The sequence below is a fragment of the Podarcis gaigeae genome (assembly GCF_964106915.1).
Source record: "Podarcis gaigeae genome assembly, chromosome: 10".
NCBI lineage: Eukaryota > Metazoa > Chordata > Lepidosauria > Squamata > Lacertidae > Podarcis > Podarcis gaigeae.
Window position 1 is genome coordinate 37,542,052 of NC_139686.1, and position 18,663 is coordinate 37,560,714.

The window sequence follows — 18,663 nt, forward strand, 5'->3', positions numbered from 1 at the left end:
AGCCCACGGCGGGGGAGGGGGAGAAGAAGTCCAGGAGCTATCCCACTGGCTGTATCCATCTCTTCACCCTGATATAAGCCAATCCAAATCATTGTGCCTTTTTGCTCAGAGGAAAGGACCAGGGTTGTTGGAGGGTTAGTGAACAGCAGCAGTATTGGGAGCAAAGTTAACCCTTGCCAAGAGAATCAGGCAAGAGAAGAGGAGAGTGATATGAACTCTAGTCATTGATATTTGTGTTTCTGCTGGGGATGGGCACCTCCCTTTTCTGGAGGCTAATACAGGAAACAAGAGGCTGTGTTGTGTGTTGCGTTTATCAAGGAGGGAATGTACGAATCTGTGCTACTCTGGGCAAAAGGTGAGAACTGAACCCCAAGGGGGGAGAGAGGCCAATAAGGAAGGTAATGCATTCAAGATTAGAGTAATGTTCACTATCACTTTCATACTTTCTTTTATGCCACATTCAGCTGCAGGCATCTCAAGCACTTCAGGAAGAAGGAATACACAGGTACAGGAGGTCATTTTATGACGTCTGCTGTTGGCATACTAAAAGTTATACGCACAGTATGTCATACAGCATTCCTTCTTAAATATCACTAAGAAAATCAGCTAGCCTTAAAGCAGTGCTTATATCTATCACACCCTCTTGTTTGTTGAAGTTACACTCTCTCTTTCTCTCTCTCATACTCATTTCCCCCTTCCTCATTTTGATCTGTTGCACAGCTCAGTTTCAATCCATTTCACTATTGACCTCAAAACTTATTAAAGTGTCTCTGCACACATATATCTTTTCATTCATTTTTCTTCATAACCTGGAAAGGGGGACAAATAGACACCCTCAGCCAGCACCTGTAACCCAGATGTTCTCAAGGGATTGCTCCATTAAATTGGACATTTGAGAGTAATTTTTAACTTAACGACGCACAAAGTTCACAGAAAGTTTGCTTTGAGAATATTTAACTCTTCATCCAAGCCCAATTGTGGTGTTTGTGTGTGTGTTAATTCACAGAACTCAATTAAGGCTTAATTTAGAGTGGCTCTCTCTCGTCCTATGCAGAGGAGAGTCCCCTATTCGAAGGGTCCTCTGGTCCTGATAAAAAACCATAAGAAGAAAGGGCAGGTGGGCCTTGAAGCTGCCCACCAGCAGCTAAAACCTGGAAAGCAGATTGAAAACAGGTATGTGGCTCACATTGTCAAAATTGTATTATCTGATATGGTGTATTTCTATTTATATTGTAGTGACTGTTTTTAATTTGTGAAACTATATTATATACAGTATTTCAAATTTAACCCTGGTGGGTTTTAGGTGTCTGGGAAATACATTTTTTATTTATGCAGGCATTTAATTAGCTTGACTGGAGGAGATATTTTGTCATCCCCATGCTACTGTGATCCATTGTTGTAGTAGTTTGAACTGAAGGAGGCAGTGGTGCGCCCGCTCTTAAAGAAAACATTATTAGATCCCTTAGATCTATTCAATTACTGCCGGGTTTCGAATCTTCCAGTCCTGGGTAAAGTGACTGAGAGAGCGGTTGCTGAACAGCTTGGTGGGTTTCTGGATGAAACATTGGCTCTGAATCCATTCCAGTCCGGCTTCCACGCTGGTCATGGGACCGAGACGGCTCTGGTCGCCCTAACAGATGATCTCTGCAGGCAGCTGGATTGAGGCGGGTCGGGGCTGCTGATTCTTCTAGGCCTGTCAGCAGCCTTTGACATGGTTGATCACAAGCTCCTGGACCACCACCTTGCCGTCGTGGGGATCCAGGGCACAGTCCTTCAATGGCTGCGCTCGTTTTTCTCTGGTCGGGGACAGAGGGTGGCGCTTGGGGGGGAATTGTCATCGCGCCACTCCTTGGTGTGTGGAGTACCTCAGGGTGCGATACTCTCCCTGATGCTTTTCAACATCTTTATGTGCCCCCTCGCCCAGCTTGTCCAGAGTTTTGAGCTGGGCTGCCATCAGTATGCTGATGACACCCAACTCTATCTGTTGATGGATGACCATCCTGACTCTGCCCCAGACACACTGATCAGATGTTTGGAAGCTGTGGCTGGATGGTTATGTGGGAGCCGGTTGAAGTTAAATCCTTCGAAGACAGAGGTCCTTTGGCTGGGTCGGGACGATATGGGATTGGGGGGGCAACTCCCATCTCTTGCGGGGGTGCAATTAGTGCCAGCATCGTCCGTTAAGAGTTTGGGTGTAATCTTCGACACCTCCCTTTCCATGGAGGCGCAGATTGCAGCTATAACAAAGGCGGCATTTTTTCATCTCCACCAAGCTAAGCAGTTGGCTCCTTACCTCTCTCGCCCTGACCTAGCTACTGTGATCCACGCGATGGTCACCTCCAGACTGGATTATTGTAACTCGCTGTACGTGGGGCTGCCCTTGAGACTGACCCAGAAACTCCAGCGGGTGCAGAATTCTGCAGCGAGACTCCTTACGGGGTCCTCACTGCGAGATCACATTCACCCGGTGCTATACCAGCTGCACTGGCAGGTGCTGGTTTCAACCTTTAAAGCCCTATACAGCCTAGGACCCTCGTACCTACGGGACGGCCTCTCCTGGTATGTCCCACAGAGGAACTTACGGTCTTCAAACAAAAACATCTTGAAGGTCCCAGGCCACAGAGAGGTTAGGCTGGCCTTAACTAGAGTCAGGGCTTTTTCAGCTGTGGCTCCGATCTGGTGGAACGCTCTGTCACAAGAGACTAGGGCCCTGCAGGACTTGACATCTTTCCGCAGGGCCTGCAAGACAGAGCTGTTCCACCAGGCCTTTGGCCAGGGCACAGCCTGACTCCCTCCTTTGGCAATCTTCATAGAACTCTAGCCCAATGGTTGCCATCAATTTGATTTGAATTAATTTTATAATGAAATGATTTTAGAATGTTGTATTATTTGATTGTTGTTAGCCACCCTGAGCCTGGCTTTGGCTGGGGAGGGCGGGATATTATTATTATTATTAATTAGTTTGATTTTTCAGATTGCTTATTTGATCATGTTATAAGGTTACCAGATTTTTTTTCAATGAATCTGGGGACACTTTTCAACTTTCTACTAAATAGATGGATTTTGTCAGGGGACTGATTTGTAAATCTGGGGACTGTCCCTGGGAAACGGGGACATCTGGTAACCTTATCATGTTACACACACACACACACACACACACACACTATGCTGTAACCCACCCTGGGATTGACGTTACATACCTTCCAACATTTCTTTGAAGAAAATTGGGACATCCTATAATAATAATAATAATAATAATAATAAATAAATAAATTAATAAATTAATAAATAAATAAATAAAATCAAACAAATGTTATTATTTATACCCCATCTATCTGACTGGGTTGCTCCAGCTATTCTTGGCAGCTTACAACATATATAAAAACATAATAAAACATCAGTCATTAAAAACTTCCCTATACAGGGCTGCCTTTAGATGTCTTCTGAAGGCTGTATAGTTACTTATCTCCTTGCCTCAGGGGCCACATAACAATAGGTTGTAAATTACATACCTCAATAAACAGAACTGCAATGAACACATGCAAATGTGATATATAGCTATGTCTTTTATTGCTATGTGCAGGAGTGCCCACTCCCAATAAAGTCCCTCCTTTCTGTGTGTTGCTGTGGTAAAAGAGCAGAGAGCTTCTCTGTGGAGTTTGCACAGTCAATCTTGAAAACAAAGAGCTCCTCCTCTTTTACCTCCAACGAGACTAAAGCTGGCTTGGCAATCAAAAGAGGAGTGACACTTTCCCCATTCCCACTTCTGCAGTTGTGCATCCCAGAGACATCCGGAAGCAATTTGCAATATAATAACACATAGAAAACAGTTACATATATAAAGCAGTTAAAACAATTGCATATATAGTATCCTTTTTTTAAAAAAAGTAAATACATAATATATTTTAATAAAATAAAAATAGAAAACCCAAACAAATAGATGTTAATAAGAAGCTGAAACACTTAAGGTTTTTTCCCCGGAGAACTGGAAATACAGTTTGGAAAAAAATAATAAATGATTATAAATAAATAAAGTTTGATGTGAAAACGGACTGGTGAAGGGCCCTAACATCTAAATTACTGATGTACTGAAAATTTATCTCACTTCCCCCACCACCCTACACCCTGAGAAAATTGATCCAAAGCCCCATATAGTTCATAATCATGTTCTCACAGCTTTCAATCAGATGTCTGTGGGAATTCTGCAAGCAGGACTTGAGTGCAACATTGCTCTCTTCACTTGTGATTCCCCATCAGTGCTGTCTTGTCCATGAGGTAGACTGAGGCACCTGCCTCAGGCAGTGGATTCTCAGGGGTGGCTCCTCACCCATCCACAACCCTGCCACTGCCAGAGAAGTGGGGAGAAGTGGTGGCGGCTTCCAGTGAGGTCCTGCAGGATTTTGTGAAGATCTTGCCAGAAGCCACTGCTGCCACTGTGCCTCCTTGGCTTCTCAGGAGTGCTGCCTGCCACCTGCCACTGAAGAAGGAAGGAGAAACAGTTGCAGTGGCAGTTTGGGGGTTTTGGTGAGATCTCATGGGGCTCTCACATTCTTCCCATGTCTCCAGTCATGGGAGGCTGGGGTAGGGGCACCTGCAGTGGTGTCAGAGAAGCAAGAAGTAGTAGTGGTGGCTTCTGCTGTGATCTTTTGAGATCTTTATGAGATCTCACCAGAAACCACTTATGCAGCTCCTCTCCTCTCTTCTCTAGTGGGAGGGGCGGGTGCCAACCATGAAGGCACTGCAGAAGCAAAGAGAAACAGCAACAGTAGCAGCTTCTGGTGAGATCTTGTCAGAACCCAGAGGTCACAACACAACGCCGGTGTCAAGGCTTTGGTGGGAGGACACCTTCAAAATATGATATGCAGCCCCTGTTCCCAGCAACTGGCATATAGAAGTCAATACTGGAGGGTAGTATACAGGCATAGTGTCTAAAAATAATAATTGACAACTTCATCTTCCCTTGGGTTTGTCTAAACTCCTTTAAAAGCTAGCCAAGTGTCCATATTTCCCTTTTCTCCTAAATCATTTCAGCCTGCGCTTCCTTATGCAAGATTAATTGGAATTGGATGTTCGTCTTGGAGTCATATCCCTGCGTGATTATAGCAACATTAAAACCTGCCGTCTTGGACTGATCTTGAATCAAGTATGTGACACTGCAATTGACTGTTCAAGTCAGGCTTTAATTAAGAATGAAAAATAAGGTCAGTGTGATGTTCTTGAGCATCTGCTTGCTCACACTGAGCAAGTCTCAGAAGTGGTTTTCAGGGCAGTAGCAATATTCTGTCTGACTAGAATAATGAGATGTTTTCTGCTCTGGAAATGCTGCGACTTTCACCATCCTAAGGTTAAATATACCAAAAATCATGGCTATTATCTTGGTTGAAGGATTCCACATGCAGTTGTGCATCTTATTTCTGACAAAAATCAAGAGCGTAAGATCCTAAGAAGAACTTTGCTGAACCAGGCCAAGGCCCATCTAGTCCAGCATCCTATTCACAGAGGCCAACTGAATGCCCTGTTGACACCACCTCCAATACTTCCTTTTGTAGCCTTCCTATAGAGTTTATATCCAGAAATGACCATGTCCTAACAGTTCTCTCCACTCCACCAGGTTTCCATTATGCAATGTCTGACAGTGGATAACTGGAAAATGTTGAAAGCAAATATCTCCTTTGCAAAATTCATTATCCCCACACATCCAATGACCAGAAGAAAAGCAGATGGTTTTATTCAGCTTTTTAAAAAAATAATAAATTCTGAGATATGACTGAAAATATATTAGTTGTTGAACAAAATCAATAACAACAAATAGGAAAAAAAACTTTTCTCTCGTGATATAGTTTTCATGTATACAAAACTTGCTACTTCATTATACTAAAATTTAGTGTAATGAAGCAACTGTGAGAGACAAACCTGTTACTGAAAACAGATTATATTAAAATTTACATGTTCTGTTTTCTGTAACAGGTTTGTCTCTCAGTTGCTTCTGGTAGTACATAGGCAAATGAGCCCTGTGAATTTCCTGGAACGTCTTCTGGCTTCTCGGAATACCTGAGGATATTTGGAACACTGTGAATAATGATGAGTGACTTACTTAAAATGATACCTGGCAAGATGCTTGAAACATCATATTAGCAAAATCTATAGACTCCAACATTTCCTGTTAAAATGTGAAGAGATGAAATTTGGATGTTGATACTGGGATTCCCTGCTTCAAGATTTAAGCCAAAGCACACTTGAATTAAGAATGTAAGATGGATTGGGAAAACCTTTTGGGTTCCGCAAGCCACATGTGGCCTCCACAGGCCATGAGGCTTGGCCTCATGGGTCAAATGTGGTACTTTGGTGGGGCCACCCACCTGTGAGTCACATGACAACAAGCTTAAAAGGGAAGTGTGGGAGGACTTGCAATGGCTTTAAGACAGCCACCACGCTCCCATGTCAGACCAAAATAGGAGGCTGGGGGCTCTTTTAAAGCCTTATTCAAAAGCACTGTTTGAAGCAGCTGCCCCTATTCGCCTTCATTTAAAGGAGAAGCAGAGTGACTGCTTTATGTAGTGCTTCTCCTGTAAGTGAACAGGTGGGTAGCAGTGATCACATGTAGGAAAGACTGTCTTAAAGCCTTTTCAAGTCTTACAAGACTTGCCTTTCTGGGTCAATATACAAATTTCCTTACATCAATGGGAAAATCTAGAACAATTTAAATCATTGGGAGTTTAGCTTCACCTTATTACATTTTTTGAAATTAATATTGAATTTTTCTAGAATTTACATAGGCGAAGCAGAACTAGATCCTAATACGATGGTTATAGGAAAAATATATTCTCCTTTATGTGGTATATTATGAACCCCAAAAACCCTTTAAACTATCAAAATGAGATGATTGGGGACTACATAGAAAACAAGGCTTTCCTGTTCAGATATAAACTACTGGTAAACCCAAGCAAAGTAGTTAAGATACGATGTGCAAATAGGGGAGGAAAATATAACCATTTGTTAGGCTTTGAAAACCGTTTTTTTTTTTTTTTTTTTTGCTGAAAAGCAATGGGTGGTTGGATGAAATACTTAAGGCTCCGCAAAATCTTTCATCATTGACTCAATCTTTAAATATTTTACAAGGACCAGAACAGGTTTGATAGGTCTCTTTTAACTTTCACAGCATTCTTTAACTGAGTTTCTGCTACATGATTACTTTTCTTTTAAGTTCTCTGTAAATAAGGGTGAAATTCTGCCTTATAGGCATAGCTTTGCCCCAGGGTAAAGCCATACAAAGTCCATGTAAGTATAACATCTCTGTCCTATTACAGTGGTGTCCACCTGGGCATTTGGTTAATCATGGTACAGTGGTACCTTGGTTTGCAAACAGTCTGGTTTGCATATGTTTTGGATTACAAACATGTCAAACCTGGAAGTACGTGTCCTTTTTTGCAAACATTTTTGGGATTACAACCCATTTTGGGGGGATTACGAACAATTTGTTTTTTGAGGCCCCATTGGTGAAAGTGCGCCTTAGGTTACAACCTGTTTTGGTTTACAAACGGACCTCCGGAACGGATTATGGTTGTAAACCAAGGTACCACTGTACTAGGTTTTACAGTAACTGTTTTGAGCACACATGAATATTATCAGCCACACAAATATGAGATACTCATATTCTTTGCTTTCACATAAGCAATTGAAAATTTCAGCTTTTCACAGAGCTATTTCTTGATGTATTTTTCGCTCTATAGGACGCACCCAACCATGGGGCGCACCTTGTTTTAGAGGGGGAGAACAAGAAAAAAAAATTCTCCCCCTCTCTGCTCAGGGCCCCTTCAGCGAAGTGGCAGGAGAAATGGAGCCCCTTCCATTTCTCCTCCCACTTGGCTGAAGAGGCGCTGCACAGCTCTCCCTCTCTGCTGAAGCCAGGAGAGTCTTGCTCTCCTGGCTTCAGCAAAAGGAACCCGAAGCCTCCGGAGCACAGTGGGACCTCCCGCTATGCTCCAAAGGCTTCAGGAGGCTATACCTGAAGCCTTCGGAGCACAGCAGGAACTTATAAACATTTCCTTCCCTGTTAATTCCCCCATTTTATGTGATCTTGCGCAGGATAGAAAACTCACCTCTGGAAATATAGCAGAATTTAGCAGAAGCTTATTGTTTCCAGAACAAAATCTGTTTGCAGCCCCTGAAACCTGGAATATCGTGGGAGTTTTGCACTGTACGTTTCCCATGGTTTTCATGGATCTGTCTCACCACTCCTGAAATGGAAGTTTTGGATGGCATTTTGGCATACTTTGTGATGAATCATGGGGAAACAGAAGTGTGATTGCACAGAAAGGGTGAAGGGTGGTGACATTGTTTGAGGACATTTGCTGCTGTGTCACACCACACCCACTGCTGTGAGTGAAATTGAGTATGACATGGTGGACTAGCAATCAAAAAGCTACCGTTCCAACAGGTACTGAAAGGTAAAAGGAAAAGCAGAAACTGGGGCAGAAATGCTACCATTACATCCAAAAATACTAATGCAATAAGCTCCATGTCTGTATGCGTCCTTAGAGTGTGTCCCCAAATCTCTCCTTTGAAGTTGAGCCACCTGCCATCATGGAGGCCATCATTGAAAGCCTTGCCCCCTTCCCAAAGTGGTTCATGGAGGGTGAGGAAGTTCAAGATCCAGCCTGTCAACCAGATTCTGTGCCCCACACCTAATTTACATCAACCAAAGGTAATATAAAAGCTCTTCACCTTTCTGGAAATTGTGTGTATGTGTATGTCATCTCTGCTTGATATGTTTTGATGGCTTTTCAGCTTGACTATTGTAATATGTAGTACATGGGGTTGACTCTGAGAACAATTGTCTCTGAAAACGGCCTCAGGTGACAGATGCTACAGGAGCAGGAAGCAGAAACAAGCTGCTGGAGAGCAGAGTTTTGTGTACCCAGTGCCCTCTAAGCTAACTGGCTGCCCTCAGGTACTATGGACGACAGCGCCCTGTCATCTAACAGACAAGTACTTATTTCTTACCCAATGCAACAGATATAGTTTAAGAAGCAACAATGGAGCTAGAGCAAAGGTTTTGGTCTACAGTCTTAGGATGAGGAGAACATGGACTTCAGGAAACATGGTTCACTGGTTCCATCTGAAAATTGGGGACTAGGTGCTCCTTTGCATCTTATTTGCATGAAGAGGCACCATGATTAAAAGGAATCAGGACCTTGCTGCTGGCTCTGTGCCCAACATCACACCCGCTCTCTGGGCTCTGTCCTGACCTCTGCACTTGTAACAAGAGTCTAAAGGTGGATATATTTGTGGAGGCATTTTCCAGGGAAAAATATAGGAAAATTAATAAGCACACACAAAAAAATTAGTTTGCAAACTCCAAGCTTGCCTAATATTGCATTTGCAATTGGTATACAATCATTGCTATTAATGAACTTAAGTACAATGGTACTTTGGGTTACACATGCTTCAGGTTACATACGCTTCAGGTTACAGACTCCGCTAACCCAGAAATAGTACCTCGGGTTAAGAACTTTGCTTCAGGATGAGAACAGAAATCGTGTGGCGGAGGCGCAATGGCAGCGGGTGGCCCCATTAGCTAAAGTGGTACCTCAGGTTAAGAACAGTTTCAGGTTAAGAACAGACCTCCAGAACGAATTAAGTTCTTAACCCGAGGTACCACTGTAACTATTTTTTTTCTGCAGGAAAATGAAGCACTGGGATCTGTAAATTAAAGAAATGAGAGGAGAACACAGATTCTCTTCAAAGTCTAGATTCAAGAATAATGGACAAAATGACTTCTCAAAAATTTATGGCAGGCACACACACACGACATCTTTCCATACCATCTGAGAATGTGAACAACAACAATAACCAGCAACTCTTTCACATTCTCACTTTAGGTATTATTTTCAACAGACTTTATATCCCACATATAGTTTGTGGCTTCTTATCTCCTAGAAAGGTCAGACTGTAGAGCAACTCCTGAGGAAAGCTGACTACAAAGGGGAAGTCCCCTTCCAGACCCTTTCCTCTCCAGCAAGAAAGAATAGAGAAATAAATTAGATGTTTGGGTTTCGTCTGCAATGGTTACACCTTCTTCTGTCTCTTTTCATAGCCTTAATGCCATTTGTGGATTATATCATTCAATTTCTTCCTTTTAGAACTATCAAATTTGGTGGGTGTCCCAGTTTATTTCTAAGTGATTACTATGACTTCTTTCTGGACTTTACTGCTCCCAATCTGGATGGCTCCCCTTTGCTTCGGGTTTCTTTTTTCTTTTTTAGCTCTTGATCACAATTCTAGTTCATACATACAGACATACATATATGGTCAAAGGGTTTCAGGAACTCATATCTTTTATCAAGATCAGAGAGCCAGTGTGGTGTAGTGGTTAAGAGCGGTTGACTCGTAATCTGGGGAACCGGGTTCGAATCCCCGCTCCTCCACATGAAGCTGCTGGGTGACCTTGGGCCTCTCAGCCCCACTCACCTCACAGAGTGTTTGTTGTGGGGGAGGAAGGGAAAGGAGAATGTTAGCCGCTTTGAGACTCCTTCGGGTAGTGATAAAGCGGGATATCAAATCCAAACTCTTCTTCTTCTTCTTCAAGAAGCACTGACACCTGTTTCTAAAAATACATTTTGTTTTCTCTTTGATGCAACATTTTGTTGGTTCAACCTGAACTGAGCATCAGAAGTCAACGTGGGAACAGAAACCAAATCTAGCTAGAGGCTGTTTTTGTGTGTTTTTAATACTGAAACAGGTTCATCTCTTAGGTGGAGCCAATAGAACAGCTAAAAATAAACTTTAAGCACCATGAAGGAGTTGGCACGAATTGGCAGAGAGTACATGAACATGACCTAAGCATTCCTTAGCACAAGGATAGCCAATTCCTCCCTCCCTCTCTTTCTCTCTCTCTCTTCCTGTCTCTCTGTCTCCTGTCCTACCACAAATGTAATGGATGAAATCTGTAGATCATCTATGTGTGGTAATCGGTAAAAGAATTGGCTGGATCCCTAGATCCAAAGCATGGGGCACTCTTCAGTAAGAAAACCCCAGCAGAGTTTAAAAGTCATAAAATGCATAGCAACAGTGAAGCGTTATGAATATAGGATGTTTGACCCTTTTAATATCCCATTTAGTCTGAATAAGGCACTCTCCCCAATTCTACCCCTTTTGCAATGAACAGACCATTAGTAAGTATAAATACTTTACATACAAATTCCAAAGGTCAGATTCATGTGTTATTCATGCAGCAGCAAGAGGAACACAGGTAGAAAATTATTGGGTTACAAAATACAGAAAAAAAATTCTGAGCATGTGGTCTGGGTTTGAAGCGATCAAGCCGAGACATGTTGCCTGGTCAGCTTCACATAGTAGAGGAAAGAGAACAAAGGAAGCTTTGCTTCTTTCCTCACTGGAGGTGGCAGAACATGGCCCAACTGAGTCTAGGTGTGGTGTAGTGGTTAAGAGCGTGTGGTGTAGTGGTTAAGAGCGGTGGACTCCTAATCTGGTGAACTGGGTTCGATTCCCCGCTCCTCCACCTGCAGCTGCTGGGTGACCTTGGGCTAGTCACACTTCTCTGAAGTCTCTCAGCCCCACTCACCTCACAGAGTGTTTGTTGTGGGGGAGGAAGGGAAAGGAGAATGTTAGCCGCTTTGAGACTCCTTAGGGTAGTGATAAAGCGGGATATCAAATCCAAACTCTTCTTCTTCTTCTTCTTCTTCTTCTTCTTCTTCTTCTTCTTCTTCTTCTTCTTCTTCTTGGAATACAGTTATGTGGTCTTAATCCCTTTTTGCATTAACTAGCCATAAGCTTGTTAGTTATATTTGATTGCCATTTCCTACAAGATGCACAGAGTGTCTTTTTCCTTTCAGAGATCTGAACTGGGGGTACTACAACCCACAGCTGGAAAATATGTTTCATGTGTCTATTATGGGAGTGCCAATGGTTCCCTCTCATACCTCTCCCCCCTCCCTCAATTGCCTTGGAAAAGAGCAGTACAGTGCTACCTCGGGTTACAAACACTTCGGGTTACAAACACTTCTGGTTACAGACTCCGCTAACCCGGAAGTAGTACCTCAGGTTAAGAACTTTACCTCAGGATGAGAACAGAAATCTCACACTGGCGGTGTGATGGCAGCAGGAGACCCCATTAGCTAAAGTGGTACCTCAGATTAAGAATGGTGTCAAGTTAAGAACGGACCTTCGGAATGAATTAAGTTCATAACCAGAGGTACCACTGTAATGTCAGGTGCTCAACTGGCTGCAAACAGAAGCAAGGAGGGATTGTCCAGTTGGATTTTAAGAAACAGACTGAGAAATAAAGCAGGAAGTCCCTGATTCAAGTCATGCTTCTGCTATAAATTCACTAATGTCACCAAAACAGAAGACAAAAGAGGGTGGTGATCTGCATAATATTTGAATATGCAGATTTAGAAATAGTGTATTGATAAAAATGGCAGTACATCTCACCATGGTGGGGAAGACTTGGACTGGTTGACCTTTCTACTTGCTCAGTCTGCTGTTCAGGTGCTGTTGATGGGCAAGTTCAAGGGCCTGGCTGCTTTTCCTACTAATCGTTATTTATCTTTAAAACTAGATTTGGACTGGGCAGTCCTTCAAATAGAGGTCTGGCCTTTGCACGGTAGGCTAGATGGTCACTCTAACCAGTGGCCTAGGCTGGGGTACCGTCTCTCAGCCTGAAGCGCCATCTTTTCTAAAGAGATAATAATGTTGACCTAGCTTACAACTTTGAGAGGTTGAATTGTACTAATGTATGTGAAATGCTTTCAATACCTAAAAAAAAAAAAAGCGAACTCCATAAATACTATCATTAGATCACCTTGGAAAGCCAAGGTGTTCTTAGTGTTCTGGAAAATGTAATAAGAAAAATAAAAGTAAAACAATCTAGCTACCTTGAAGTGCTCTTGTGAAGGAGATAGATGTTTGCACTCTTAACATGCCAACAGTTTAATTAACAAGCAATTAATAAGAGTTAGCACATTTAATTGGTGGTGCTTTGTTTTAAACCAGTGTATCCCTATTAAAGTAAACGCTGAGAGTTTTAAAGGCAGCAATATCTCTGTGAAACAAACTGCATTCAATTTCTACTGCCTTTAGTTCCATTGACTTCAATAGAATTAAAGCAGTATTTGCATCATCCTTTCCTCAAGTTCTGATGTGGCAGAACTTTGTACTTCATTAAGCAAAAATAATGTGGTTCAGGATAACAAATTGCCAACACTTTTGTAAATTGTGTGTGGAACGTAACTGATTCCACCAGTCATTGTTCCAATGTGCTGTGTGCGTCATTTGAACATTCTGGTATGATGGATGATACAGACAGAACTAATGTGCAACACAGTGTTGATTACATGGGTCAGCTGGGCATCAGTACCTACCCAGGGATTTCCTCAAATGCTGTAGCTCAAACAGAAATTAAAACTATTAACCCTGGAAAGGAAGCTCCCATTGTTTAAGGGTAGGGGAGGTGAATTTTCATTTTGACTGTGGCATGGGCAGAAGGGAAGGTTTACCAACTCCTTGATATTATGCTCAGAAGCTCAGGGGTGGAGTGACCCAAGAGAGGGCATTTTCTGAGGCAGCCCCTAAGTTGTGGCTTTCCACCCCCACCTGCCACACAGAAGTGCATCTGACTTATTCACTGTACGGTTTTGTGAGAATGCTGAAGGTACACCTCTTCACCCTGGCCTTTGACCCTAAAGATTGCAATTCTGTTTTCATTCTGAATTTTAAATAATATCAGGCTATACTAAGCTCACTTGCTTGGTTATCTCAACTAGGCGAAGAGGCACAATATTTTTCAATGGTGCCATCCTTATAGACTCATGCTTGTTTACTGCCTTAAATATTGTTACATGCCACCCCGGTCTCTGAGTGGTGTGAGATTCCAGGGGTCCAAGCACTTACCCAAGGTTCATGTTTCCTTAGGAAATGAAGCACAGCAGAGAATGTTGTTTCTTCCTCCTGACCGCTTTCCACAGCAGGCTCCCAGGGAGTAGAGAAATCAATTACAGTAGCAGCAGCTCTTCACTTCCAGCTATCATCCATCCATCTCCTCAGCCCCCCCTTCCATCTGGCTGCCTCACACCTGGTCTACTGGGTCACTTTTGATGTCCTCATCAGGCATCTTCATAGAGGATTCTCATCCACTTTGTCAGCAGCTGGCATGTTCTATCAGGCCACTGGCCTTGCTGCTGGTGTATCTTGTCGAACAGGAGGCTTTGTCACTGCTCCATTCTCTCAAGCTGCTCAAGGAGTGCTGCTATCCTTCCCTTCATTTTGGCTCAGGCACACCTTGCTCTCAGGCCTTTTCTCCAGGAAACACAAATCCCACTTCTGACACCAGTGTTACACGCCACCCATCTCTGTGCAGTGTGAGATCCCAGGGTTCCAGGTATTTATACAGGGTTTGTGTTTCCTCAGGAACTGAGACACAGTAGAGACTGTGGTGTCTTTATGATATATGGTTTATATACAACCTGAGCCTACAGTGGAGGGGCTTTTTTAGCATTACACTCCAAAAGGGTCTTGTTTCTCACACTGCTGCTACCTTGGATCCAAACTTAGCCACACTGTGTCCTGATGTCCCTTCTCCAGCTTGACACGTTTAACAGACTGACACCCTGTTCTCTCAATCATGCCACAGCCAAATGAAATCATAAAAACTTTCTCCTAACTAAAACTCTGTTATTGCCTTCTGACTAACGATCTTAGAGCTCAGGAAGGGACTTCTCCAATTTTCTGACTGACACAGAGTCTCTGCTTTGCTGATGTCCCATATCTCAAACAACTTCCTGAAAACGGAAAAACTGGTTCAGCCTGTATTTTAACACTGCTAAATTCAGCGTCTGGTGGCTCATCTTAATACTCCAAGCATTGGTTAAACCCCAAAACTTAATAAATCCAGGAATTTTTGGTGTCTTGCACCGACAAACTCTGGCACCAACAAACTCATAACAATATGTTGTTTCCAATGGTAAACATCCCTGCAGCATGTAGATAAGTGTCAGATTTCTCACACATCTCATTCAGTTTCATAAGCATTACTACTACATTATTCAATATTTTCTTCTGAGCCAGCTAGTTATGAAAGGGAATTGTGTAACAGACAATGGGAAGCAGCATTCTCTACTAAAGGAGACATGTCGGGTTGGTGAGTCCTAGAAAGGTTTCCTAGAGCTGACTGGATTCTGAGAATGTACTGAATAGCCTGTGATGTTGATGTCCTGTTGGAACTGTGGAACAGCAAACTGACTTCACCCATTAACACAATGGTATCTAGATAGTCTCTGCCCACTGCAGCAGAGGGCATTCCTGTCAAGAGCTGTGGTTAAATAAATATATTCCCCTCAAAGGGCTTGGTATTATCAGTGAGGTCTGTAGTAGCTTTTAGCTACTACACAAACTGGGGGCACAAACTGGGTAGAGGGCATGGGTCCCTGTGCGCACCAATCCTGCTCCCTTCTCTCCTTACCTTCGTGTGTTCAGCTGAGTTATTTAAGAAGAGACCTTTTGGTGGAGCCCCTGCCAACCTTGCAGTTCAAAAGCACACCAGTGCAAGTAGATAAATAGGTACTGCTACAGCAGAAAGGTAAACAGAGTTTCCGTGCGTTCTGGTTTCCATCACGGTGTTCCATTGCACCAGAAGCAGTATGGTCATGCTGGCCACACGACCCAGAAAGCTGTCTGTGGACAAATGGTGGCTCCCTCAGCCTGAAAGTGAGATGAGCGACGCAACTCCATAGTCACCTTTGACTGGACTTAACTGTCCAGGGGCCCTTTACCTTTACCTTTTTTACTTTTATATAGTTCTAACCAGTGCTCTTTTTCTATGAAAAGAGGTGCAGAACTCACCATGAACTCCTCCCTTGTTCTCTTATAAAGGCAATGGTACCTACCTAAGAGGATGTCAGAACTGAGTTCCAGTGAGTTCCGGCTGGAAAAAAAAGCCCTGGTTGTAACCCTTCTCCTAGATAAATCAGGGGCTCAGAGTGGCTAACAACAGTAAAATAACACAACATTCTAAAATCATTTCATTATAAAATCAGTTCAAATCAAATTAATGACAACCATTGGGCTAGAGTTCTGTGAGGATTGCCAAAGGAGGGGGTCAGGCTGTGCCCTGGCCAAAGGCCTGGTGAAACAGCTCTGTCTTGCAGGAGCTGCAGAAAGATGTCAAGTCCCACAGGGCCCTAGTCTCTTGTGGCAGAGCATTCCGCCAGATCGGAGCCACAGCCTAAAAAGCCCTGGCTCTGGTTGATTAAATGATTAGCATCAGGAGATAACCAATTTAGAGTCCTTGCATATTACATAAATAAGACCCATATCTCAGTAAGCTAGCTAGACCATGGATGGGAAACTGAGGGCCACTTTCCTTCATCGGCAACCTCATAGGGGCCACGTGCTAGTAGGGGGTGGAACCAGAGGCAAAAGGAGGTGGAACAATGGATGTAATACTTACCTTCTGTTGCATGCAAAAGTGAGAAATTTCTACACCAATGCCCCTCTCCATCAAGGCAAGGAAGAGGCATTACGACAGTTCTAGGACACATTGCAAGCTGGCCAAAGCACTGGCACACAGCCAAGATATATCCTGAAGGCAGTCCTGAGCATCAGGCAGAGAGGCTGGGAGTGCCACGTTGCATACCTAGGCCTGAGGTCAGTGGCGGAGCATCATGCTCTGGCACCGGGGGGTGGAGAGCAGGCGGGGGCAGGGCTGGCGCGCGTCCTGGGGATGGGGCTCGCCACCTGCGGGGGTGGGGCGCCCAGCGTGGCAGAGGGAAGCAGCCATGATGGCACCCTGGGGATTGCGCTGCCAGGGGCGGTGTGCTGCACTGCTCTTCCCCCGCCTGTGCCTGAGGTTTGACTTTGAACAATTAGAATCTCCAATTTGGCTTTTTGTGGGGGAAGGTGAAACAGCAGGTGGTGGCCTCTCAGCTCCAGGCAATATAGGATTTGAGGGGAATTTGCTAGTCCCCCAGGTTCTAGTCCACTCCACAAATATAAATTGTGTACAGATAGAGCATATGCACATCCCTTTCTATGTTCCATCCAGACATGCAAGAGACATTTGGCACATAAAGGATGGCTGGTGGCAGGGGTGGCCTAGGGGAAGGTGTTGGTTGGAGGGCCTGATGTTCCCTCTCCCTGCCTCCTCTCTCTTGCTCTGATTGACGTAAAAATCTGTGCTTCCACCATGCTTTACATTTAGTGACAATTAATATTGGGAGAAAAGCTCCCATAGGTTCCCAGAGTTCCGGCTTGACATTCACCTTACAAACAGCCACTTATGTCCTTTCTGGAGTCAAATCTCTTCACAAACTTCTCCCAAGAGATCCAAAGATTTAATCTCAGGATGAGAAAATTCCCTTATAAAGCAGTACACTTCCCTGGGAAAGAGCTAATGACAGCAGATAGTCTTTCAACAGTACTGCTACAGACACCATTATCACCAGATGAATGACATGAAGAACATGATGTTGCTATCTCTGTGGACTTCATTTCAGAGAGGATATCAATACCAGTCTTCTACCCACAATGCCCCCCCCCCCGACAAAGTTTCTGGAAACACAAGAGGCCAACCCTTTGTGTGAGAAAATAAAAATAAATATTGCTTAGAAGAGTGGCTGCAAGGAAACCTGAGAGGTGCTGAATTGGCTAAATAGCAACACAGGAGACTTGAGCTTCCTGTGTTCAGGAATTTGTTCATGTTTCAAACACAGCCATGATGCCAACAGCATTAGAGAAAGAAAATTTTAGAAAAGATAATCTAAACTCACCAGTGCACCACTAAATGTCAAGCTTCAGCTCATCAGCCAGTTTTGAGATGGTGTACAAATCGTGACTACCACAGGCATAGGTAAACTGCCACATTTGAATTTAACACCCGCCAATCCCAGTAGAGGCAGAACTTTTGGATCACCCACAATCAGTGCTGCAGTTGCTCTAGAGCAGGGGTCAGCAAACTTGTTCAGCAGGGGGCCAGTCCACTGTCTCTCAGACCTTGTGGGGGGCTGGACTATATTTTGAAAAAAAGAGGAAAAGAGAATGAATTCCTATGCCCCACAAATAAACCAGAGATGCATTTTAAATAAAAGGACACATGCTGATTCCTGGACCATCTGCCCTTCAAATGGATCAGGAGTAGGGAACCTAAGACTTTCCAGATATAGCTGGACTACAGCTCCCATCATCCTTGTCTATTGGTACTGCTGGCTAGAACTGAAATGAGTAGGTGTCCAACAACCTCTAGGAGGCTGCATGTTCCTCATCCCTAAAGTAGTGGACTGTCTTCTGTAAAGTAGGACACATGACTACTTTGTCGATTAGGTGTTGGTTCCAAGGTAGCTGAGACTCTGAACAGGAGCACTCTTTTTAGAGATTGGGAATACATTGCAGTATTACACTGTGTGCTTGTTACAGATAGGTAGCCGTGTTGGTCTGCCATAGTCAAAACAAAAAAAATTCCTTCCAGTAGCACCTTAAAGACCAACTAAGTTAGTTCTTGGTATGAGCTTTCGTGTGCATGCACACTTCTTCAGATACCAGGTAGTGTGCATGCACACGAAAGCTCATACCAAGAACTAACTTAGTTGGTCTTTAAGGTGCTACTGGAAGGATTTTTTTTTGTTTACACTGTGTGCTTATAATGCTCACAGT

General features: G+C 43.5%; 1 protein-coding gene across 1 annotated transcript in view; it reads left to right on the forward strand.

The window, feature by feature from the left end:
- The first annotated feature begins 984 nt into the window (after positions 1-984).
- Positions 985-18,663, forward strand: part of KITLG (KIT ligand) — a 109,333-nt gene continuing 91,654 nt past the window's right edge. The window contains exon 1 of the mRNA XM_083699487.1: positions 985-1,173. The gene's annotated coding sequence lies outside the window, so the exon portion shown is untranslated. The remainder of the gene's footprint in view (positions 1,174-18,663) is intronic.